This window comes from Aedes albopictus, chromosome 3 (assembly GCF_035046485.1).
Source record: "Aedes albopictus strain Foshan chromosome 3, AalbF5, whole genome shotgun sequence".
NCBI classification, from domain to species: Eukaryota; Metazoa; Arthropoda; class Insecta; order Diptera; family Culicidae; genus Aedes; species Aedes albopictus.
The window spans coordinates 141,854,195-141,881,546 of NC_085138.1; the positions used below are offsets into that span (position 1 = coordinate 141,854,195).

At 40.6% G+C, this 27,352-nt stretch overlaps 1 protein-coding gene across 7 annotated transcripts in view; it reads right to left on the bottom strand.

Annotated features, from left to right (window-relative positions):
- The window catches only part of LOC109408393 (trithorax group protein osa-like), a 630,643-nt gene that overhangs the window by 101,186 nt on the left and 502,105 nt on the right, over positions 1-27,352 (bottom strand). The window lies entirely within an intron of this gene.

The window sequence follows — 27,352 nt, forward strand, 5'->3', positions numbered from 1 at the left end:
TGTGTAGCTATGGTCCCTCCCTTCACAAGTGTTGACTGGTCGGGGATATTATTTAGAAGCTTCAGGTACAGGGAATCTTCCAAATCCTGACCCTTACGATTGCGGTAACTTTTCAATTCTTCCACTGGAGGTTATTAACCGGATCAATAAGTTAAAAAGACGAACAATACCGACAATAACGGCAAACTGGGAAACTGTTCACTTGGGATGTTGAACAGGTAGGAGCTGTTCCGTTGCGGGTGAATGGTAAGTGAACATCAAATGGAATAGAACATTCAAAGAAACTTCAAACTTTTCCTGGGAAATCCCTGGAGGAATGCGTGGAACAATCTCTCCAGATTTCTGTTAAAAAAATCTCTCCAGATTTTTGTCGACAAAGCTCTCCAGTTTTCTATCGAGAAATCTGGCATGGTACACTAATTACGTAACGCAAAAATTGACCATTTCAGACCCCCTCCCTCCCCCATGTAACGCTTTTTGTATGAAAAGCCAAATATTTTTGTATGGATCGTAACGCTGAGCTAGACTCCCCCCTCCCCCTATAGCGTTACGTAATTTGTGTACGATGCCTCTCTTCAGGTTCCTGTCGAGGAATCTATTGGGGTCTCCAGTTTGCCTAGTGGTTGAGGCTATGGATCGCCAATCCGGAGACGGTGGGTTCGATTCCCGATCCAGCCGGGAAAAAAATCTCGACTCCCTGGGCATAGTGTGTCATTGTCAATATACAAAATCATGCAAAGGCAGGCAAAGAAAGTCATTAAATTAATAGCTGTGGATGTGCTCAAAGAACACTAAGTTGAAGCGAAACAGGCCAAGTTCCAAAGGGGACGTAGAGCCATAAAGTAGAAGAAGAAAAATTTATCCAGAATCCTGTTGAGGTTTTGTAAATCTCCAGATTCCAGTCGAGGAATCTCTCTAAATTCCTGTCGAGGAATTCTCCAGATTCCTGCCGAAGCATCTCTCCAGATTCTTGTCGAGGAGTCTCTCCAGATTCCTGTGGAGGAATCTCTTCAGATTCCTGTCGAGAAATCTATTCAGATTCCGGTCGAGGAATCTTCCCAGATTCTTGCCGAGGAACCTTTCCAAATTCCTGTCGAGAAATCTTTCCAGGTTCCTGTCCAAAAATCTCGTTAGATTCCTGTCGAAGAATCTCGGCGGATTCCTGTAAGAGAATCTCTTCAGATTCCTGTTAAGGAATCTCTCCAGATTCCTGTTAAGGAATCTTTCCAGAGATTCCTGTCGAAGAATCTCTCCAAATTCCTGTCGAGGAATCTCTCCAGATTTCTGTCGAGGAATCTCTCCAGATTCGTGTCGAGGAATCTCTCCAGATTCCTGTCGAGGAATCTCTTCAAATTCCTGTCGAGAAATCTCTCCAAATTCCTATCGGAGGAATCCCTCCAGATTCCTGTCGAGGAATCTCTCCAGATTCCTGGTGAGGAATCTCTCCAGATTCCTGTCGAGGAATCTCTCCAGATTCCTGTCGAGGAATCTCTCCAGATTCCTGTCGAGGAATCTCTCCAGATTCCTGTCGAGGAATCTCTCCAGATTCCTGTCGAGGAATCTCTCCAGATTCCTGTCGAGGAATCTCTCCAGATTCCTGTCGAGGAATCACTCCAGATTCCTGTCGAGGAATCTCTCCAGATTCCTGTCGAGGAATCCTTCCAGATTCCTGTCGATAAATCTCTCCAGGTTCTTGTCGAGGAATCTCTCCAGATTCCTGTCGAGGAATCTCTACATTTCTGTCGAGAAATCTCTCCAGATTCCTGCCGAGGAATCTCTCCAGGCTCCTGTCGTGGAATCTCTCCACATTCCTGTCGAGGAATCTCTCCAGATTCCTGTCGAGGAATCTCTCCAGATTCCTGTCGAGGAATCTCTCCAGGTTCTTGTCGTGGAATCTCTCCAGATTCCTGTCGAGGAATCTCTCCTGATTCTTGTCGAGGAATCTCTAAAGATCTTGTCGGGGAATCCCTCTGTCGAGGAATCTGTCTAGATTCCTTTAGAGGAATCTCTCCACATTCCTGTATAGGAACCTCTCCAGATTCCTGTAGAGAAATCTCTCCACATTCCTGTCGAGATATCCCTGCATATTTCTGTCGAAAAATCCTTCCTGATTCCTGTCAAGGAATCACAGCAGATTTCTGTCAAGGAATCTCTCCAGATTGCTATCGAGGTATCTTTGCAGATTCCTGCAGAGAAATCTCTCCAGAATTCTATCGAGAAATCTTTCCACATTCCTGTCGAGGAATCTCTCCAGATTTCTGACGAGAAATCTCTTATGATTCTTGTTGAGGAATCTATCCAAATTCCTGTCGGGGATTCTCTCCATATTGCCGAGGAAGCTCTCCAGATACCTGTCGAAGTATCTCTCCAGATTTCTGCCGAAGAATCCCTCTAAATTCCTCTAAATTTGGCACTCCCTAGAATTTTTCCTTGATAGTTACCTAAATTTTCAAACTTCACACATTAATTCCATTATTTACATTCGAATAAAATATAAGCACACCCGTAATTACTTATATACCTGTTGTACGTTTTGGCGTTTTGAATATCGGTAAGTGTTGTGGGGGTCTGTCAAGTCTAAACAGCAAACCTTGAATTTAGTGATGGTAAGCTTTTAGCTGTAAATGTATTTTAATTATTGTTTCCATCTTAATTTTAATATACATTGCCTACTCACAATTTTGGTGACCTTCGACATCAAGGATCATACCACGCCTCGATAGGTCTTGGATATGGGGATTACTGTCTGAATGTACGAGTTGTTAAGGTTAACTGATAATGATTAACAAGTTCAATTACTTACAATATTTATAGTTTATCAGCACCGTTCAGAATCCAATATATGCTTCAGCTTAGATATTTGTATATAGTCCTATAGTTAAGCGTAATTCCATTAGATTTAAGTAGTTTTAAGGAATAATTTATGTTGCACGTATCATGTCCCACTCACCGTACTATTAGATTAAGAAACTACGTATCTGCATGTATCACACATTTCAATGCTAGACTTCACTTATTGAATTCAACTACCTTTTAAGAATTAAGCATGAAATAGAACTAAATTTCACGAGAAACCTCTCAAATTCAACCAAATAAATTTGCGCCTACTATCAATTTTCATTCGAAGTTGCTTGGTCACGGTTTTTGATCGTTATACCTGTCCCCGGTTTTGTTTTTATTCTCTCTCCCTTTACGATGCTGACCGTTCGGACAGGCACAGTTGTGACCATCGCATTGACCGGCCACAGTTGATCGATGACGAGGGGTCTCGTCGCGACAGTAAGAAAAATCAACAGACTTCTCCATGAATTCCTCCAGAAATACCTCTATCTATTCATACAGTGATATCTCTAGGCTTCCTTTATGGATTCTTCCCGATATTTCTTCAATAAACTCCCCTAGGATTTTCCAGGCAGTTCGTCATGATGGGGTTGTACATACTAGAAATTTCTGCAGAGATTGATCCAGCAATTTCTCCTAGGATTTCTTTTGAAATTCTTACTGTGATACTTCTCGGAATTATTCTAGGAATTCCTCTGAAATTTTCTCTTGGGATTCCTTGAGGAATTCCTGGTTGAATTATTCTAGACAATCTTCCTGGGATTCTTTCAGAAGTTCCTCAGGCGATTCCTTTTATTTTATTCATATTTAATTCAGAGATTCTTCCAGAAATTTCTCATGAAGTTTCTACAGCTCTTATTGGCCTTCTTCCGGAAATTGTGGCTAGAATTCCTCAAGCAATTCCTGCTGCGAATGTTTTAGAACTCTTCCAAAAACTCTCACTGTGGTACCTTCAGAAATTCTACTAGAGAAGATCTTCCGGCAATTCTTCCGGAAAATCTACCTGATTTTTAAAAAAAATCCCTTCGGTGATTATTTCAGAGATTTATTTGAGGATTTAACCAGGACTTCCTCCAAATTGCCCTTCCTTCATGAATTCCAGCTGGAAATCTTCAAGCAATGCCCATTAGGACTCCTTCAGAATTATATTCAGAGTAATTAGGACTCCTGGCATACTGCATACACTTTCGGGGTATCTTACTGAGATTTCTCCACAAATTCCCCCTGCGATTCCATCAGGGATTCCTCCAGTATACTTCTACCGATTCTTTCAAAGAGTACTGTATGTATTCCTCTAGGCATATATTAGAGGAACTTCTCTTAGGATACCCCCGGCATTTCTGATTCTAGGATTCCTCCAGAAATTACTTCTATGAAACCTCCCTGAATTCTAGGAATTCCTTCAGATATTTCTGCAATTCCTGCGGTTCTTCCAGCTATTCTTCCTCCAGAAATTCTAACTGTGGTACTTCAGAAATTATGCTACGGTTTATTTTAGAGCTTACTCCTGTATATTTGCAGGGATCTTTCCAGACAATCTTCCTGGGATTCTTGCAGAAATCTCTTTTGTTGTTCTACCAGTGATTTCTCCAAGGACTCATCCAGGAATTCCTCCATAGATTTTATCCAAAGATTCCTCCACAAATTCCTCATGGAATTCCTGCGGAATCCATTTGGCCCTCCACCAAGAATACCTCAAACAACTCCTCCTGCGGTTCATCTAGCAATTCCTTCAAAAACTTTTACTATGATACGTCTAGAAATTCTTCTAGTGATTCCTACACGAATTTATCCTAGCATTAGGGCTGCAATTCGTCCGGGAAATCGTCCTGGGATTTCTTCAGAAAATCCTCCTGCGATTCCTTCAGGGCCTTCCCCATTGTTTCTTCCAGAATACCTCTACCGGTCCTTGCAGGGAATTCTCTAGGTATTCCAAGAATTTGTCCTTTGGATTCCCCCAGGCATTCCTGATGGGGTTCTCTATAAATTCTTGTATAGTTTCCTCCAGCAATTCCTCCTAAGATTTCTACAATGATACACCGCAGAATCCTTCTTAGAATACCTCTCGAGATTTTTCCTATGATTTCTTCAGAAGCTCTCCGGTGATTCCTCTAGGATTTTTTATCCGATATATTTTATCCAAGGACTCTCTCAGAAAATTTCTCATGGGATTCCTCGAGGAACTCCTCTTGGCCTTCCTCCAGAAATTTCAGCTGGATTTCTCAAAATATTCTTACTGTGGTTCTTCCAGCAATTCCTCCTCGCACTCCTCCAGAAATTCTTACTGTTATACCTCCCGGAATTCTTCTAAGAATTTCTCCAGGGATTCTCCAATAAACTTGCTAGGATTATTCAAGGCAATCTTTCTAGGAGCCTTGCAGAAGTACCTTCGATGTTTTCTTCTGGAAATACTATTTTTTTCCAGGGATTTCTCCAAATACTTTTTATTTAATTTTTCCAAGGATCCCGCTTGACTTTCATCCGAGAACTCCTCCTGGGGTTACATAAGCGATTCTGGCTGCTTCTAATGTTTCAGGAATGCCTCTTACTATGATACCTTTAGGAATCCCTCTAGGGATTTCTAGACAGTTTTTCTAGGATACTTTCAGAAATTCCTTTGATTCTTCCAGGCATTTTTTCAAAGACTCATCCAGGAATATCTCTAGAGCTTTTTTCATGGATTACTCTAGAAATCCTGGAATTCCTCTTGGCCTTCTTCAAGGAATTTCAGCTGGAGTAATCCTGATACAAATCTCTAGAGGCATCCCTAAACGAACTTCGAGATTAGTTGAAATTTCCAGAGAAATCTTAGAAGGTATTACTAGGGAAATCTGTAGTGAAATCCTATAGGATTGTACGGAAAAAAACTTGTAATTAATTAGAAGGCACAGAATCTTGCTGATTGACAAATTGAGAGATGAATTTTTGAAAAAAAACGAGTTCTGGTGGGATTCGAACCCACGACTCCGTATTCGCTAGACCGTAGTGTGGCTAATTCTTTAAGGATTGCTTCGGCATAGTTGTTTTTAAATTTCTTAGATAGTTTCAATGGCATTTAATCAGCAAATTCTTTGGATATTTTCTTATAATTGCTATGGCTATTCCTTTGAAATTATTCCAGCAATTTTTTTTTCAGTTATTTTGCAAACTTCTCATGCAATTTCACTTTACCATGATTATTTTTTTTTTTAATTCTTAATGATTTAATTGTATTTATATTTATTGCTTCCGGGAACTGCTGAATTGGAAATTCACAAATTCTCAACAGGGCTTGCTCAAAGAAAATCCTATGAAACTCACGAGAAACTTCTTGACAAATTCCCAAAGAAATTGTCGGAAAAAACATCAAAATTACCTTAAAACTTTGAAAGTATTTGCCAAAAGAATTCATACAAGAATTGCCAGAGGAATTCCTGAAGAAAATATTAAGCCCTTCTAAAGAAATTGACCAAATCCAATCTCAAAATAAATTGCCGACATATATTCTACTAAAATTTCCACAAACATTTACAAAAAAACTTTCGAAAAAATTCTCAAAGAATTTTTCGAAGACATCGAAGGAATTTCTGAAGAAAATTTAGAATGAACTCCAAAAGTAAATTTCGTAGAATCACCGTGACAGAATTAAAAAAAACATTTTGTTTTCAAATAAATCCCCGAAGGAAATTTGATTTCCGAAATCAATTTCCAAAGGAATTACCGAACAAGTTCCCAAAGTAATAATCGAGCTTCCAAAATTTCCAAAGGAATTGCTGATGAAATTCCCAAATAAATTTTCAATGCAAGTATTATCGAAATTGTCGAAGGTATTCCGAAATCATCTACTGTACATAATTACTGAAGAAATCTAGAAGAAAGTGTTTGAAGAATTTTCAATAAAATTATAGAAGCGATTTATGGAAAAATTTCCGTTGAGGAATACAGACCATTAATGGTGTGGTCAAACCAAAAATGCAAATATGTATCCTGATTTTGCAATTTTAAGTATTTATAACTTTAACAATTGTTCTTTAAAACTATTTTTATAAGGGTTGTTATCATGCAATAAAAAAACGAGGATGTCATGATGAATACAAGTTACACGCAAATTTGTGTATATTTTATAGTTTCCGAAATTTACACTTCGAATAATTGCCCTTGAAAATGTATTGTGTTTAATCCACACAACAAAGGGGTTGTCGCGATGATTGTTAAGTTCAAAGTGAAAATACAAATTCCATGTATTATACGCAATCAATTTATCAAGTTTTCATACCTCCATGGCAAGTAAAGTGTTAAATCAGTACAACGGATCGAATTTCCCAAAAAAGCTATTCTCTAAAATATAGTGCGTTTAAATTTGTGGGCTCATTTTTCCCGCGACTGAGAAATTTTCTTTTTCTTTATTAAAGTGGCTTTTCGCCCGAGGCGAGTTCGGCACTACTGGCCTGAGAAATTGAGGGTGGATTGGTATTTCCTTTAACAAAAAAAAACAACAACAACCTGGAAGCCACTGAAACTGGCACCCCCTAGGCACCCCCTAGGAAAAACTCCTAGATACGCCAATGGTCCTGGAGGATGTCTAGTGTAATTGTTAAGGTAAACTCTGGAGCTGTCCGCAGAGGAATCGCTGCAAAACTGTCTTATGGAGCAATTCTTAGAGATATGCCTGAGCGAACTCGTAAAATAAATGTTGAATAGTATTTCTAGGGTCAATTTTTGGAGAAAAATGAGAAGCAATATTTGGTGGAGTTTTTGATGCAGTAATTTTAAAAATTATCTCTGGAACAGTTTCTTAAGGAATCCCTGAAACAATAAAGAAATTTTCGGAAGAATTTTTATGAAAATTCTTAGAGTAATTTTCGAAGGAATCCCAGAAGGAATCCTGGAAAAAAATAGCAATTTGTGAGAAAATGCATAGAATGATTGCTTTAGAAATTCCAGAAGCAAATCTTAGGGGAATCTTCGGAGCTCTTCTGGGTAGAACCGCTGAACCATTTCCTGGGAGAATTAAAAAATGTGTAGTAATCTCTGTAAGAATTGCTAGTAAAAACTGCAAAAAAACAATCCTTGGGAATCTCTGCATCTCTGCATTCCTGGAGGAATTCCTAGAGACGCCCCTATAGAAATCCTAAAGGAATTCCAAGTTGATTTTCTGAAGAAATTTTTAAGTAAAAGAAATGTTGGAAAAAAATCGAGAATAATCTTCTGAAATTTTTATTTCAGGTATTCCTTAGCTCCTTCTTCAGAAATGCCAGGAAGCACCTTCAAGAAGTCCTTCAGAAATTTATTCAGGGATTCCTTCTAGGGTGTCTTTCGGATTTTTTTCTGAGATTCCTCCAACATTTCCTCATGGAACTCCTCCAGGGATTCCTACAATGATTCCTGCGGGAATTTATCACAGGAATGCTTCAGAGAGTTCCTCCAGAATTCTTCTAGAGATCTCTCGCGAAATTATTTTTTGGAATCCTCCAAGATATTCATAGGGATTCCATTAGAGATTCGTTCAGGGATTACTCTAAAATTTTTTGAAGGTTACTTTTAGGAATTTCCTGGCAGGATTTCTTCTGGAATTTCTTCAGAATTCTTCCTGGGTTTTCTCCCGGGATACCTTCAAGGTTTTTTCTCGGACTACCTTCAAGAACTCTTTCCAAAATTCCTCCAGGAATTACACACATGATTCTAAGATTGATTCTTCCTGGGTTTCCTTTAGGGATTCCTCCCGAGATTCTTTCAAGGATTTATACAAATATTCCTATAGGGATTGTTTCCGAGATCCATCCATTGATTTCTACCGGAATTACTTCAGAGATTTCTCTCGGAATTCCTTTCGGCATTCTTTCATGGATTCCTACAGAGTTATCGCAGGAACACCTCTTCAGATTTGTTATGGAATGCTCTCGGGATTCCTTCTGGAATTTCTGCCAGGGTTCCTTTGGATTCTTTCACAGATTCCTCCGTGAACTCTTTTTGGGGATTATTCTCTAGATTCCTCCACATAATTCTTCCGCAATTCCTACAAGGATGGCTTCCTTCGGCAATTTCTTCCGGGATTTTTTTATATATACTTCCAAGGTTTCCTTAAGGGATTCCTTCCAAGATTATTTCAGGATTTCTTTTGAGGATTCTTTCCGAAATTCCTTTACAGATTTCTCCCAAGACTTCATCACCGGCATTCTTTCAGGCTTCTCCCGTTTTTTTTTAGAAATTTCTTCCGAAATTCGTTAGGTGATTTGTTACCGATTATTCCCAGTATATCATCTGAAAACCTTTTATTTATTTCTCGCGGAATTCCTTCCAGTATTCTTCCAGGTATTTCTCCAGAGTTTCATTTAGGTACTTCTTCGAGAATTTCTCCTGGATCATTTCAGGGATTTCTTCAGAAATATCTACTTTAGTTTAAGAATTTATCCCGATAATTCTTCGAGATTCTCCCGAAGAGGTTTCTCTGGGGATTTGTTCAAATACGCCTCCCGAGATTTCTCCTGGTATTTCTTCAGGAAGTCCATCAGAAAATTCTTCAGAGATTCCTTTCAAGATTCCTCTCGGGATTTCTCCTAAGATTCCTTCAATAATTCCTCATGGAACTCCCCAAAGGATTACTTCAATGTTTTTTTTTCGGGGATTTCCCTTAGGATTCTTTCAGGTAGTTCCTCCAGGATTCTTACAGAGTTCTTTCCCAGGATTCTTTCTTTGATTTCTCCAGGATATGCATAGGAATTCCTTCAGAGATTCTTTCATGGATTACTCCTAGTTTCGTTGATGGCTACTCTCAGGGAGTTCTGCCAGGACTTCTTCAGGGATTCCTCCAGAATTCGTTCTAGGTTTTCTGTCGGGATTCCTTCAGGGATTAACCTTCAAGAACTCTTACCGAAATTCCTTCAGGAAATACTCTCACAATTCTGAAATCTTTCATATCATTTATTCCTTCAGAACTGTTCACTTTCCAGGGTTTCTTTAAGAATTTATCCCGATATTCCTTGGTATTTCCCGACAATCCTTTAGAGATTTCTCCAGAAATTTCTTCAGAAACGCCTTCTATGATTTCTCCTGGAATTTCTTCAAGAAGTTCTTCAGGGATTCCTTCCAGGATTCCTTTCGGGATTTCTCCAGAGATTCCTTCTATAATTCCTGCAATGATTTTTCAAAGATTTCTCATAGGATCCCTTCAGAGAGTTCCTCTAGGATTCCTTAAGAGATCTCTCCTCTGATTCTTTCTTGGATTTCTCCAGAATATTCAAAGGAATCCCTTTTGAGATTCGTTCAGGGATTACTCCAAGACTCTTTGATGGATGCTTTCAGGGCTTTCTGCCAGGATTTCTTAAGAAACTTTTTTAGAATTCTTCCTAGGGTTTTCCCCCGTGATTCCTTCAGGGATTTCTCCCGGGTTATTCTCAAGAACTCCTTCCGAAATTCCGTCAGCAAAACTCTCAGAATTCTATCATCGATTGATTTTTCCATGTTCGCTTTAATGATTTCTTTCAGGATTTCTCCAGAGATTCCTTCTATAATTCCTGCAATGATTTTTTCAAAGATTTCTCGTAGGATCCCTTCAGGGAGTTCCTCTAGAATTCTTTAAAAGATCTCTCCTATGATTCTTTCATGGATTTCTACAGATATTCAAAGGAATCCCTTTTGAGATTCGTTCAGGGATTACTCCACGACTCTTTGATGAATACTTTCAGGGCTTTCTGCCATGATTTCTTAAGGAACTTTTTCAGAATTCTTCCTAGGGTTTTCCCCCGTGATTCCTTCAGGGATTTCTCCCGGGCTACTCTCAAGAACTCCTTCCGAAATTCCGCCAGCAAAACTCTCAGAATTCTTCATCGATTGATTTTTCCATGTTCGCTTTAAGGATTTCTTTCGGGATTTCTCCAGAGATTTTTTCTATAATTCCTGCAATGATTTTTTTCCAAGAATTCTTGAAGGATTTCTTCAGGAAGTTCCTCTAGAATTCCTAAACAGATGACTCTTTCATGGATTTCTCCAGGATATTCAAAGGAATCTTTTTGGAGATTCGTTCAGGGATTACTCCAAGACCCTTTGATGGATACTTTCAGGGCTTTCTGCCAGGATTTCTTAAGGAACCTAATCAGAATTCTTCCTAGGGTTTTCCCCGGTGATTTCTTCAGGGATTTCTCCAGGGCTACTCTCAAGAACTCCATCCGAAATTCCGTCAGGAATAACTTTTAGAATTCTACATATCATCGATTGATTTTTTCCAGGTTCCCTTTAAGGATTCCTCCCGAGATTCTCCCAGGGATTCATACAAGGATTCTCATAGGCATTGTTCTCGAGATCCCTTCATTGATTTCTCCTGGAATTCCTTCCGACATTATTTCTTGTTTTCACTCGAGATTCACTAGGGATTCCGTTGGGAATTTCTCCCAGAATTCCTTCAAGGATTTCTTACGAGATTCTTGCAGAGATATCTTTCGAGAGTCTCTCTCTCAGGAACTCCCCTTGAGTTTCTTCAAGGTTTTCTACTGGGATTTTTCCTGAATTCTTCCGAGATTTCTCCGCAGACTCTTTTTGGGATTATCTCTGGTTTACTACAGAGAAATCATTGGAGATTCCTCTCAGAACTCTTTCAGGGATTCATCAAGATATTTTACTTAGGATTTCTCCTGGACTTCATCAAAATAATTTTCCCGGGATTCCTGCGAGGCCCGTAGGCTATTATTACTTGATAGAGTACATTTCCTGACTAAACAGACTTTACAAAGTTTGACAAAAGTAGGAAACAGTCTTGACTAATCATTCGAATTCAATCATATATCTGTTGTTGGTAAACTCCCTGGTCGGCAAAATGCGACAGACGAAATGTTCAATTTTACTCACAAATAACCTTTATACGCAAACCTGAAACCGAAAGCGACAGAAATCAGTTGACCGAGTAATTTCGAGAAAACCCAACCGTCGAAATCCATCCATCGGGCATCGGTCGTAAAATGGTAATACTCTGTTCGAACCATTGCGATCCTCGACTCACCTGCAAAGAAACAAGAGAGAGAAAACAAACATTAGTACAAATTCCAGCTGTTTTACGATAGGCGCGCTGACGGACGAACGGACGACCGTCCGACCGGCAGTCGTTCATCAAATAAATTCAAATTCTACACCACCGCACCGCCGCCGCCGGAAGGTAAGGGTCAAGGACGTTCCCCTCCCACGACCCGTCACAGATTCCACCATCCCCGACCGACGACGCGTAGAGAGAGTCCATTCAACTTTTGGATGTGTGCCTACAATGTACCCCCACCACCCTCGCCCTGCCCTTATTCTAACTAATGTTGGCCCCGAGTGGGTCGGTCGGCCGGATCCGGATCAAAGCGATTCCCCGTACTGGAATCGTTCCAAAGCACCCGCACGCCGCGCCGCAACAGTCCAAGCACATGTTTTAGAGACACGGATCGTACCGTTGCGTTGTGTTGTTGATACGTAGGTATCGTACGTACCGATGGTGACGCGACGGTGATATGGGAAGGTGGTGAACAAACACCGCAACAAACTCAGGCCGCCGCCCGGTGAAGTCAGTGCAATGCATAAACACAGCTGTCTGACGACGGGCGCATTTCAGGGCGTTACAGGGGACGGCGGTGGAAGGAAGGAAGGTCGTTTCGGTTTATAATAAAACGATTTCGTATGCATCTCTTCGCACGAACCGGCGGCAGACGGATCGAAAGTGAATGTAGGTTCTGAATTTTGATTTACGTACGTACGTACGTACGTAGAGGAGTATTCGATACTCTCCGTTCGACGACGGAGGATGACGACGAGAGAAGGTGGATGGATAATCCTCCACAAGCTATATTGTGAAAACAATTGCATCGAATACGCATACATCAGCGCAGCACCAGTGCACTTCCGTTTCACACTTTCGGTGTTCAATGGAACGGATATCGGATGGAATCCCCTGGAGCCGGAACGGCGGGAGCCGAGTGGGAGTTGGAAACCCAAGCAAACGATACACCAACATCTACGCACATTTCGCTGCAACCTTGAGCTTGCCGGCGCAAGGCTTCAGCATCAGCATCAGCAGGCCAACAACGTGGATGCACTCTATTCTCGCGCCGTAGCTACTACGGCCAAGTGCAGTTGGTTGCATCACATATGGCTGTATATAAAGCTCCGTTCCAGCTTCCCGACGACGACGCCGACGAGGACGCTTCCCACAGCGACCGCGGCGAACCGGAACGCACGATACAGAGGCGGAAGGAGTACGCTACACACTACAGCGGGACTCTCTACACACAATACCGCGCGGCACGCCGGCTTCTGCTGCACCACACGTCGCCGACGTCGCCGCTGCGTAACGGTTGTATGTATATGGAGAAAGAAGCACGTGGTAGAATCGCCCCAGCATCCCCACAACGAGCTCGGAAACGCAGAAAAGGCTGACTGGCTGGCGCATGAGATCCTTCCTCTTCGCAGTCAGTGCACCAGAAATGGGTACTGGGGTTGGGTTGGGAGCAGGGCAGGGAACGCGCAGGGTACGAATCGAAAAAGGAAAACGTTTTATACTCTGGCTGGGTCTGGATGGCGAGGCGACTGGCGTAGATTGTGTGTGGATCTGGGGCTGGTGGTTACGGTGCGGTGGTAGAAACGTGAGGCACTGCAAGTTTGGGTTTTTGCCTTCGTCGAAGCCGGCTTCCCTACTATAGCTACTTCTGTTTGTAGTGTGGGATCGTCGAGAGTCGTTTATAGCCAGCCGTCGTTGTGATATTGTATAAAATATCCGAAAACTAACGGAACGAGCCGGTGAATGCGTGTTGTGTACTACGGACGACGACGACGACGACGAGAGTGATGTAGCACGTGCTTCTGGAGCTTCCGAGAATCTTGAATGGCTGCACTGCTGTTATGCAGAACACAAAACACGTTTTCGAAATAGACTACTCAGAAATGTTATCGTTGGAGTGCTCAAACGTATTATCGTACCAGACAGTTTGTCTCATTTGGAAACGAAAACTCCTGGACACAGAGGTAATTGTGACGGATGACAGGTGTGCAACTGGATGGAATTTGCAACTTCTAGTAAACCCTTAATCAACCCTCCTTTTTTTGACTCAGGTATACCTTGATGTTGTTATCTATCAACTACAGATATGTGTGTCGTTTACGATTTGCAAACACTTGAGAGATAAGAACTTGCGATAGCACTTATCAAATACAACGCACAACTACAATCAACGTGCAAAGGAAATTTACGATGGCAAAGCTTGTTGTATCTACTTTAATGTAGCAGAGAACGACATATAATCAATCTACTATTTAACACAGACTTCGTTTTGGCTAAAGAACCAAAAAGTCGAAGGTTACCAGGCAATCTTAAGTAGATATTTATTGCCAGAAAAAAATCTTGAGACAAAACATGCTGAATTCTGTTCTGACTAACCACGGATTTCTGAGGAGTTTCAAGCCGTAAAACTTTTGGTGAAACCAGTACCGTCGACCATCACGCTGTCTAATTCGCTCTTTCTATGATTGCCAACGCCAGAAAAGACTGAATCCTACTCACATCATCCACCATCCACGTTTTGTGACCATCACCACTGATATGAATATGATTGTCCATGATTCTCTCTTTCCTTCACCTCTTGATGCGGAAAGTGGAGGCAGTCGCAGCGATATGCGAGCGAAACGATGCATATGGATTAGTACAATACGGCACGTCGTCTCCAAGCCCATTCGTTTTGCATAGCTCCGTTAGAACTTAGAACGCACAGCCAAAGCGCACCGCGCCGTACGCCCTGTCGAAGGCAAACTCTCTCATTTTGCCCGCCCATCATCCTGTATCATTGCTCAGCAGTGCTTGAATCTGAATGAATATGAAAAATACGACCAGTTATCAGCGCCAGCAACTACTACGAAGAAACACACAAAAGGAACGAAGAAAACCCGAACCAACTGCGACTGCTGTTCCTCATGGGTCGGTTGGCTTGTGAAGCAAACTGGCTGATGATCGTTCATGCTCACTTGCTGCGGCGAGATGCAGAAATTATTCAGTGCATGTATGTTGTAAATGACTATTAGAATCGATTTAATTTGAGTTTATGCCATTTTGCACAGTAACAACGGGATAAAAATCAGTATATTAATTGCCGTATACGCCGACGAAGAGAGAGCCATCACGTTGCTGAACCGTCGTTTCCCACTCTCAGTAATAAATTTGAATGCTCATACTCCCACTTGCTTCTGAAGCATGTTGACCAATGAGGGCATTCTGTTGCTCTTAACCCGCTGTGGTAAAGAGCTATAGGCTCTCTTTCGCTTTATGCGTTATTTAAGTGCCCTTTTCCGGGCGCGGTTTAAACCCATTGTGGTACGCTTATACGTTAGTACCCTCTTCCAGGGTTTTTTTTCCTATTTCCCTACCTGTCCTTCTCCCCATCCTTATCCTTATTTCCTTCCTTTTCCCTCAGGTAGATGATGAAATAGGCTATTATTATGCGATAGCACAAATGTCCCGAATGGAGGATAACGTGCCTCTGGAGCCGGCCTTCTGATACCTGATACCTGGTCAATGAGGGCATACCCAAGTAACATTTTTTAGTTAAATATACTAGGAAGGGTTCTTAGAACCATCATAGAACTAAAATAAAAGATATTGGATTTTATGACGGTTTTCAAAACCTCTTCAAGACTAATTGGTCATGAAAATGTTACTTGGGTACTTTGGGCTCTGTATTGCAAAACGCCGGTAAAAGAGGATCAACGTTTGCTTCGTCTGGGGAATAACGCTTCATATTTCAAGCACTGCTCGCAAAACACCTGACGCTCACTCAGTACGCAGCAAATAAACAAAGGCCTAAATAAAAAATGCGTGTCATTTCGGGTGTGATATGCAAGCACACACCACATATCACAAATCGATTCTAACGGTTATCTCATGATGGTTACGATGCTTCACAACACTGGATGTAGGACTCTTGGCGTTATCCTGGCGTCATGTTCGACAGCTCTCTTACTCGTTTGGAACGGGAATTTGTATAGAGATGACAGATGGTCGCTGTTCCTATTTTGACATTGACGGCGCTCTAAGTTAAAGGCGCTCTAGGTGCCTCGAATGATTCACTACGGTTGTAAGCGAAATTCTTCACCTATGTATGATTTCTAATGCATTTGGTGAACTTTTCTAGGGGTTCTCAACTAGTCTGCCCCAAGCAAGGATTGGGATTGCTCATAAACCCTGTATGACCCATACAGCCGAAGCAGTAAACACGTGGGTATTCAGAGCAAGATATCCCAGCCTGGATTCCTGATCAGATCAGGGCCTTTTTAATGGAAACTACGCCTAAACCTTTGCCACACGATACAGCAAGGCATAAATGATCAATTGGTGAAGAATAACTGTAAAAGTGCTCAGAGGATAGTTGAGTTGGCCAAAGTTGTGGCGTTTCGCCAAGAAAAAAATGAAAGATAAAAACAGACAGAAAATAAAAAGAAGATGATGATGAACCTCGGAGATAAATGATTAGGCATTCGAGGTAGTGAATGGGCTCATGTACCTCAGAGTACCGACAGCATCAGAATTCTCGAAACTAATTTATAGCAGTACATACTATAAATTCTACACGACTCTGGGATCTGGTAAGTTTAATTCTCATATTATGTTGCTGATAAGCAGTGGTGAGAAATTTCAGGATAGATAATGGTCTAACGACACTCATTCTGATCCTCACTCCAAATGTCAAATACCGACCAGCACAACAGAGATGAACTACGCCCAAAGGAACTGCAATAGCAGAGCAGCGTTCGTATTTTTTTCTTGAACGATTAAACACGATGTTCCGACTGCATGAACTCTGTTCCAATTATTGTGTTTTATTAGCGCCATGTATTATTTAGTATTATTTGGTTAAATTATTAAATAGACCCTCATTCGGGCCAAACTTGATGACGGCATCCAGCAGTGAGTGTCAAAATATCTGCGTTCGAGCGACGATGCTGTGCGTTAGGCTGCTAACTGAGATTTGTAAGGCTCAAGCATGGTGGGAGTATCAATGCGTTCGTCCCGAATGCTTTTTGCTAGCGCGTTCGGCTCTGGCGATGACGAAGGGAAATGTTCTCTCGCCATTAGCAACGTTACATTTCTGTAACGTTTTCTCTTTCTGGCAGCAAAAAGGCAAGAGTTTTCTGTCTAGTGGATACGTGGGCTCCGTACTCTCACCACCACAATCTTACCAATCGCTTTCTGTCCTCTAACCACGACTTCGAACATGCAGTTCGTTAACAATGCTCACGATGCTCAATTGGGTTTTTAAGTAATGCAAAATGTATTGATTTTTTCTGAGCCACTATGATTTTTTTCAGATTTTTAGAACCTTATTTTGGTACCTAAAATCAACTTCAAATAGATTTTTTGAAATCACCTTTTGACAGCTGGGCAACTGTTTGACAGCTCCGCCCAGTACAAACTGCGACGAGGGGTGATTCGACAAATTGCTCCCATACAAACTTCAAATTGATTTTTAAATAGGTTCCCGGGCTCCAAAATTCATGAAAATTTGGATTTCAACTCAGTTTGACATGCAGATTCAGAATATCGAATTATCTCAACATCGTTAAAGAAGCCAATTGTCAGAGCAGATACACTGGAAAAACATGTAATTAGAAGGCACGAAATGTTGCTGATTGACAAATTGAGATATGAAACTTGCGGAAAAAATCGCGCTCTGGTAGGATTTGAACCCACGACTCCGTATCCGCTAGGCCGGCGCTTTAACCAACTAAGCCACAGAAGATGTAACGATTATACGCAATAGAAAGCCAAACTGACGCCGAAGCATTCCTTTTTCATAAATCCATTTCTCTTTCGGCTTAGATGGCAATCGCGTTTGTGCCCACTAACTACAAGTGAGAGCGAATTGTTATGTTTGTCATCCAGCAGAGTTTCATATGATTCTGGGATAGATTTTTTTTTCTTTCCAAGATTGCTCCTTCTGAGGTTCCTCAAGGAATTCCTTCAAGGGTTTCTCCAGGAGTATTTTCAGGGTCATCTGTTGAGTTTCCATTTGGCAGGAATTTCTTCCGAGATTTTGTCCGGGATTGATACAGAAGTTCCTTTGCTCCAGAGTTTTCTTCAGTGATACCTCCAAGAGCTTCTTTCGGGGGTCTTTCGGGAATTTCATCTAAAACTTCGTCAGAAGTACCATCTGAGACCAGGTGTTTTGAATTCTTCTAGGAGTTCCCTGTGTGATTCCTCTAGGAGTTCCTTCAGGAATTCTTCAAGGAGTACCTTCTGGAATTTCTCAAGGATTTCTTCCAAAGATTCCTTCTAGATTTTCCTCCCAAGATTTCTCCAAAAGTTTCTTCTGGGATTCTCCCAGGAGTTCGTTGAGGATTTCTCCAGGAAATCTTTCTGAGAGTGACGTTCAGGAGTTCCATCTGCGATTCCTTCCTAAAATGCCGATTTTAGCGTTACGTAATAAATGGATGCTGCCTTCCTCCAAGAGTTCCTTCTAGGACTCTCCAGGAGCTTTAATCGGGATTCATTCAAAAGTTCATTCTGGAATTCCTGAGTGCCTTCCAAGATACTGTCTGAAATTTATTTCGGGATTCCTCCAGGAAACCCTTACGGAATTCCACCAAAAACTTCTCCCGGGATTCATTTGAAAACTCCGTATTTTATGTAATTACTTCCATGAGTTTCGTATGAAATTCCTACAGGACCTACCTTGCGGGATTTCTTCTAGAGGAATCACAAGGAAACTCTTAGAAGAGTTCTTAAAGGAATTTTTGAAGAATTCCGAAGAAAAAAAAATCCTGGAGGAATTTCTGAAAGAACTCCAGAAGGAACCACTGAAGGCGTTCCTGGGACGAATGTTAGAAAAAAAAATCCTGGGGAAATTGCAAAAGAAGTTCCTAGCAGAGTTTTGGATAGAGTTCCTGAAAAAAATCCGGTAGGAATTCATGGAAGAACCCCGGGAAGAACAAATGGCGGAATTTCAGAATGAATAAATCCTGGAAGAAATCCTGGAGGAATCTCACGAGAAATACCAGTTGAACTCCCTGGAGGGATGTCCGAGGGAACTCCTGGTGAAATTTCAGAGGAAAATCCTAGGGATGAAAATCTGAGAGAACTCTTGAAGCAACCCTGCTAGAGGAATCTCGATAGAAACTTGTAAAGGAATCTTAGAAGATGGAAATAATTTCAAAAGAAAGCCCAGGAGGAATTCCAGCAGGAACTTCATGAGAAACCCGTGAAAAAACTACTGGAGAAACCCCAGAAGCAACTCCTGGGAGAATTCCAAAGGGAGCATCTGGTTAGCCTCTGCAGGAGCCCGTAAAAGGAACTCCGAGAGGAATCTCATCGGAGAACTCCAGAGGGAACTTCTGAAGGATCCTGTACAGTACCTGCTATGCCTCGTAAGCATATTCAGCTCTACACTGTGTTGAACTACTCAAGTCCAGCGGTGAGTGTGAAATATGTCAGGCAAGTAAGTTCCTTTAGAATGAAGTTTAGATTCGTTAATCCACGTAATTTCATGAAGATTCAAATACCTACAATTACGATATTATCGGTAGCACACAATTGAGCCGTAATCCATTCGTGTGAGAGAAGATGCTTTTGGATTTCAAAGTGCAGAGTTAACAGATTTACTTTAAACACTGAGCTGTAGCAGGCACATGTCGTCGGAATCGGAATACAATGTCATGACGAAGAATATGATATTATTGCACACAGTTATATACACTAAGGTCTTTTTTTACACGGTTTTTTTTTTTACACGGTTTTTTTTTACACGGCTTTTTTTACACGGTTTCGCGAATTAACACGGTTTTTTTTTACACGGATTCGCGAATTAACACGGTTTTTTCAACTTTCTCGCGCTAAGTGTCTAGAAGGGAACTTTTACTATAAGGAAGAAATGGGATTTATGGGAAAGGGTTGCAAGGGAGTTTAAAAGTGGTATCAGGTGAAGGCGGATGATGATGTAAGAGGTCTGCAGGAAAGGGATGTGTGGGGGGTCTGTTTCTTGAAGAAGGGGGGGGGGGGGGTTAATATATGGGGGGCTAGGAGGGGTTAAATGGGGGGTTTCCTAAAGGTGATTTTTGGAGTATGGTTCAGCGTCCTACAGGTCCATGGAGCATAGTTCTGAAGAGAAGTAATTTTATTCAAGGATATTCTAGGACATCCAAGAACTTCCGCGAATAAAGGCCTTAAGATCTATAAGCGTAATGGATGGGTTGTAGTCACATTACTGATACGGTGCAACATCCTAAAGGTCCTCAGAGCAAAGTTCTGTAGAGACGTAGTTTTTAAAGATATTCTAGGACCTCCTAGAACTTCCGAGAGTTCAGGCCTGAAAATCTACGAGCGTAATCAATTAATTGTTTCTATATTATTGATGCGGTGTAACACCCTACAGGTCCATGCAGCATAGTTCTGAAGAGATGTTGTTTTCAAGGATATTCTAGGGCATCTAAGAACTTCCGCGAATAAAGACCTTAAGATCTACAAGCGTAATCGATGGATTGTAGTCACATTACTGATACGGTGCAACATCCTACATGTCCATGGAGCATAGTTCTGAAGAGATATTGTTTTCAAGGATATTCTAGGGCATCCAAGAACTTCCGCGAATAAAGGCCTTCAGATCTACAAGCGTAATTAGTTACATTACTGATACGGTGCAACATCATACAGGTCTTTAGAGTCTAGTTCTGTAGAGACGTAGTTTTTAAAGATATTCTAGGACCTCCAAGAACTTCCGAGAGTTCAGGCCTGAAAATCTACGAGCGTTATCAATTAATTTTTGCTATATTATTGATGGGGTGTAACATCCTACAGGTCCATGGAGCATAGTTCTGAAGAGAAGTTATTTCCAAGGATATCTTAGGGCATCTAAGAACTTCCGCGAGTAGTGGCCTTAAGATCTACAAGCGTAATCGATGGATTGTAGTTACATTACTGATACGGTGTAACATCCTACATGTCCATGCAGCATAGTTCTGAAGAGATGTTGTTTTCAAGGATATTTTAGGGCATCCAAGAACTTCCGCGAATAAATACCTTAAGATCTACAAGCGTAATCGTTGGACTGTAGTCACATTACTAATACGGTGCAACATCTTACAGGTCCTTAGAGCATAGTTCTATAGAGACGTAGTTTCCAAAGATATTCTAGGACCTCCAAGAACTTCCGAAAGTTCAGGCCTGAAAATCTACGAGCGTAATCAATTATTTTGCTATATTATTGATGCGGTGTAATATCCTACTGATCCATGGAGCATAGTTCTGTGGAAAAGAAACTTCCCAAATATGCTCTAGGTCATCAAAGAATTTCCACGAATAAAGAATTCAAGATCTACAACCGTAATGAATGGATTTTTGTTAAATTACTGATACGGTGTAACATCCTACAGGACCATGGAGCATAGTTCTGAAGAGAAGTTATTTCCAAGGATATCTTAGGGCATCTAAGAACTTCCGCGAGTAGGGGCCTTAAGATCTACAAGCGTAATCTATGGATTGCAGTTACATTACTGATACGGTGTAACATCCTACATGTCTATGCAGCATAGTTCTGAAGAGATGTTGTTTTCAAGGATATTCTAGGGCATCCAAGAACTTCCGCGAATAAAGACCTTAAGATCTACAAGCGTAATCGATGGATTGTAGTCATATTACTAATACGGTGCAACATTCTACAGGTCCTTAGAGTATAGTTCTGTAGAGACGTAGTTTTCAAAGATATTCTAGGACCTCCAAGAACTTCCGAGAATACAGGCCTGAAAATCTACGAGCGTAATCAATTATTTTTGCTATATTATTGATGCGGTGTTTTATCCTACAGATCCATGTAGCATAATTCTGTAGAAAAAAAAACTCCCCAAATATGCTCTAGGTCATCCAAGCAATTTCCGCGAATAAAGAATTCAAGATCTACAACCGTAATAAATGGATTTTTGTAAAATTACTGATACGGTGTAACATCCTACAGGTCCATGGAGCATAGTTCTGAAGAGAAGTTATTTTCAAGGATATTCTAGGTAAACCAAGAACTTTCGCGAGTAGTGGCCTTAAGATCTACAAGCGTAATCGATGAATTGTAGTTACATTACTGATGCGGTGTAACATCCTACAGGTCCATGGAACATAGTTCTGAAGATAAGTAATTTTCAAGGATATCTTAGGGCATCCAAGAATTTCCGCGAGTAGTGGCCTTTAAGATCTACAAGCGTAATCGATGGATTGTAGTTACATTACTGATACGGTGCAACATCCTACAGGTCTTTAGAGCATAGTTCTGTAGAGACGTACTTTTCCAAGATATTCTAGGACCTCCAAGAACTTCCGCGAGTATAGGCCTGAAGATCTACTAGCGTATTCGATCAATTGTTGTTACATTTTCTAGCGTATTCAATCAATTGTTGTTACATAGGTAATTTCTTTGGAAATTTCCTTTACTGTTAAAGTTTTTCTTCAGACAGTCTTTTAGGAATCCCTTTAAAAATATGTTCATGAACTCCTCCTGGAATTCTTTCAGAACATCCTCCATGAATTTTGGTAAGACATTTCTCTTGGAATGTTTCTAAATATTTTTTAATAAATCCTTGTAGGAGTTCAATCATGGGTTTCCGAGGGAGAGTTTTCAGCATTTTCTTTAGCAACTCTTTCTAGAACCATTTCAGAAAAATCCCTAAGATAGTTTCACATAATCTTGAAGGGTTTCGTTCAAAAATATTTTCTGGGATTTCTTCAAGAATTAGAAAGACAATTTATTCAGAAATTCCTCCAAGGGTTTTTTCAGAAATTCTTCCATGAACTCCATTTAAATCTTACTAAGGAATTCCTTTTGAAATATTACTTGAGACTCCTTCAGTAGTTTAAGCGTTTCCCATAATTTTCAGTAAAAGATTACCTTTTCCATGGATTTTTGGTTATTTTCATTTTCAGAATTTTCGAAGAATTCTCAGCGGTTTGAGATATTCCTCCACAGATTTTTACAGAATTATTTTATGAAATAACGTAAATCATGTTGGAGTTACTCTTCGAGGGTTACCTGAAGGAAATATTTAAATAAATTTCTGATGAGATTAAATTTTATTGAAACTATTTTAGAAACAACCGTTTATAGCTCCTGGAGAAGTCCTTGGGGAATACCTGGAGGAACTCCTGAGATTCGACACAAAAGTTCAGTTAATTGGACGAAGTGGCTTAATTTCCCCAATAGAGGGGTAGGAAAAAAAGTCCTGAGATGGATTTAGAGGATTTTTAAGTAGAATTTTATGAGAAATTTTTGGGAAAAATCAAGGAAAAAATACTGAAGAAGTTTCTAAAAATCCTTGAAGGCATTTCTAAAGGACACCTCTGATAAGTTTCTGAAAGAATCCTTGAAAAAAATCTTCGGAAATCCATAAAGAAATTACAGACAAAAATACTAGAAGAATTCTTAAATAAATCTCCTAATGATTTTTTGAAGGGTGATTTGGAACAAACCCTGAAAGAACTCATGGACATACTTCTAAATAGAGGAGCTTGTGAAGTATTCGTAAGGGAATCACCAAAGAATTTTCTAAAATTGTTATTTTTTTTTTCAAGGAGTCTCTGAAATTTGGAGAATGCTGTGCAATAATTCCGAAAAGAATTTCTGAAGATATTCTTGGAGAAACGTTAAGAAATAAATCCTGAAGTGAATTCTAAAGAATCCCTGAAGAAAGGTTTCTAAAAATCTCTAGAGAAGTTTACGATCCCACTTGTGGAGGAATATCTAAGGATCTTCTAGGAAGCCCCTTAGAGGAATCCTATTCAGATTTTTTTGGAGAAACTCCTGATAGAATCCCTGGAGTAATTCCTGAAAAGCACCCTAACAGAACACCTACAAACATTTCGAATTTTACCATGACTATACTGGTCTAAAATGAGTTTTATTAAATAATATCCTTAGACGAGACGTTGTGAATTTCTATCTAGAGGAATCCTTTATAAATTTCCTGGTAAACGTCCTCAAGGGTACTCTCTGAAATTTATAGCATAGTTCTTATGAGGATAGTTTTTATTGAAACCTCTGATTGACATACGTTTAAACCGTTTAGACAAAATAGATGAAAATTGTAATTTAGATACAAGAAAGAAATTGTTCTGTATTGACGTTTTTTTAATGACTAGAATTTGCTCTTCACTAAAAAAAATAATTTAAAATTTTGGTCACGCCGATTACGCCTCCGCCGCCGCCGCCGTATAGGACGAACGGCGTGCGCCGCCGCTGCCTCGAATTACTATACACGCCGCCGCCGGTGAAAATTGCTTCGGCGCACACGTCTACTACGGGTCCTTGGCGCAAGATTCCGTTAACGTGTTCTAGGTCATTCAGAACTTCCGCAAGTAAAGGCCTGAATCTACTAGCGTAATTAATCAATTGCTTTTACATTACTTATATGATGTTATACAGATTTATGGATCACGGTTCTATAGAGAGTTATTTTCAAAGATTTTCTAGTTAATCCAAGATCTTTCGCGAGTTAAGGCCTTAAGATCAATAAGCATTATCAATGGACTTCTGTTGCATTACTGATGCGGTGCAACATCCTACAGGTCCATGGAAGACAGTTCTGTAGAGTCTTGATTTCCAAGAATGCTTTATGTCTTCCAAGTACTCTTGCGGCTCATGGAAGTTCTTGGAGTACCTAGAAGATGTTTGGCAATTATTTCTCAACAGAACTATGCTCCCTGGACCTTTAGGACGCTATACTGTATCAGTAATGTGACAACAAACCATTGATAACGCTTGTAGATCTTCAGGTCTAAACTCGCGGAAGTTCTTGGGAACTTGTATTGATTGCGCTTATAAATCTTAGGTCTTTACTCATGGAAGTTCTTGGGGGACCTAGAACATCTGTGGAAATTATTTCTATACAGAAAAATGGTTCATGGACCTGTAGCATGTTACAACGTATAAGAAATGTAACAACAATCCATTGATTACGCTTGTAGATCTTAAGGCCTTTACTCGCGGAAGTTCTTGGAGCTTCTAGATTATCTTTGGAATTTATTTCTCTACAGAACTATGCTCCCTGGACCTGTAGGACGCTACACTGGCAACACACCATTGATAACGTTTGTAGATCTTAAGGCCTTTACTCGCGGAAGTTCTTGGAGGTCCTAGGTTATCATTGGAAATTATTTCTCTACAGAACTAGGCTCCCTGGACCTGTAGGACGCTACAATGTATTAGTATTGTGACAACAAACCATTAATAACGTTTGTAGATCTTAAGGCCTTTACTCATGGAAGTTCTTGGAGGACCTAGAACATCTGTGGAAATTATTTCTATACAGAAAAATGGTTCATGGACTTGTAGCATGTTACAACGTATTAGAAATGTAACAACAATCCATTGATTACGCTTGTAGATCTTAAGGCCTTCACTGCGGAAGTTCTTGGAGGTCCTAGATCATCTGTGGAAATTATTTCTCTACAGAACTATGCTCCCTGGACCTGTAGGACGCTACACTGTAACAGTAATGTGGCAACACACCATTGATAACGTTTGTAGATCTTAAGGCATTTACTCGCGGAAGTTCTTGGAGGTCCTAGATTATCATTGGAAATTATTTCTCTACAGAACTAGGCTCCCTGGACCTGTAGGACGCTACAATGTATTAGTATTGTGACAACAAACCATTAATAACGCTTGTAGATATTCAGGTCTTTACTCATGGAAGTTCTTGGAGGACCTAGAACATCTGTGGAAATTATTTCTATACAGAAAAATGGTTCATGGACTTGTAGCATGTTACAACGTATTAGAAATGTAACAACAATCCATTGATTACGCTTGTAGATCTTAAGGCCTTCACTCGCGGAAGTTCTTGGAGGTCCTAGATCATCTGTGGAAATTATTTCTCTACAGAACTATGCTCCCTGGACCTGTAGGACGCTACACTATATCAGTAATGTGGCAACAAACCATTGATAACGCTTGTAGATCTTAAGGCCTTTACTCGCGGAAGTTCTTGGAGGTCCTAGATCATCTGTGGAAATTATTTCTCTACACAACTATGCTCCCTGGACCTGTAGGACGCTACACTGTATCAGTAATGTGACAACAAACCATTGACAACGCTTGTAGATCTTCAGGACTTTACTCGTGGAAGTTCTTGGAGGATCTAGAACATCTATGACAATTAATTCCTTACAGAAAAATTGTTCTTGGACCTGTAGCATGTAACAACGTATTAGAAATGTAACAACAATTCATTGAGTACGCTTGTAGATCTTAAGGCCTTAACTCACGGAAGTTCAAGGAAGACCTAGTATGTCTTTAGAAATGAATACTCATCAGTACAACGCTCAATGGACCTTTGGGATGTTACAACGCATGTAGCAAGAAATTATTGGCTATGTTTGTGGATCTTCTGGCCTTTACTCGCGGAAGTTCTTGGAGATCAAAATTGGAGGTCAGGTTTGAAAATGATTTATTTACAGAACAATGCTCCGTATACCTGTAGGATGTAGAACAGTATCAGCGATGTAACAACAATCAATCGATTACGCTCGTAGATATCAAAGCCTTTACTCGCGAAAGTTCCTGAGTGTCCTGGAACATCTTTCTCTACACCACCTAGCTCCGTGGACCTGTAGAGTGTTGACAGTCTCCTTGATCCTTCGTTTCGTCCGTCTAGACAGTCCTTATCACCCCAAAATATCCTCTACGATCTTTCTTGGAAACAGTATGCACTCTGCTCCCCATAGCCCATCCCTTGTCCCCTTCCCCACTAACCCCTAGATTCAACCCTTACTACTACCCCCCCCATTTTCTTATTACTCTCTAAAACAAACCTCGGATATCTGAAGGTGAGGACATTTCAAATATTTTCAGATTTCCCTCAGTTTTTTTTTACACGGATTCCCGAATTAGCACGGTATTTTTTTACACGGTTTCGCGAATTAACACGGTTTTTTTTTACACGGATTCGCGAATTAACACGGTTTTTTTTTACACGGATTCGCGAATTAACACGGTTTTTTTTACACGGTTTTTTTTTACACGGGACGTATCCCCCGTGTAAAAAAAGACCTTAGTGTACCAGCAATCAACAGACATCAAATGCTCTTGGTTTCCGACACAGCAATCTGAAGAAATCGTCAAATACCGCAGGCTGAACAAACCTGTTCACAGCAAAACCCCTCATTGCATAACTCCTACAAGACCTTCTCAATGCAATTACTCATCGAGGTAGGTAATATCCGGGAGGTACCTCCAGCAAACAAACAACCGGCGAAACCTAGTACAGAGAGCAAGCAATGGCCAAAACCCAAAACTCGGTCAATAAGTCAGTAGAGTGCAGAAAAGTTTAAGAGAAAGGTGAAAAAAGTAAACGCAGAAAAAAACATCAATGAATAAGGAAGGAGCGTACCTTCAACGGCGGCGGCAACGAGTACTGCACCCCGATCGACCCCGAGAAGAGGACAAACGGCGGCGGTGCGAGTTGAGGGGCGGGCGGCGAGACCATACCAAAGTCAAGGTCGTTGCAAGGCAAAGGCAAAGGCAAAGTACTTGGTGGTGGTAGTGGCGGTGGT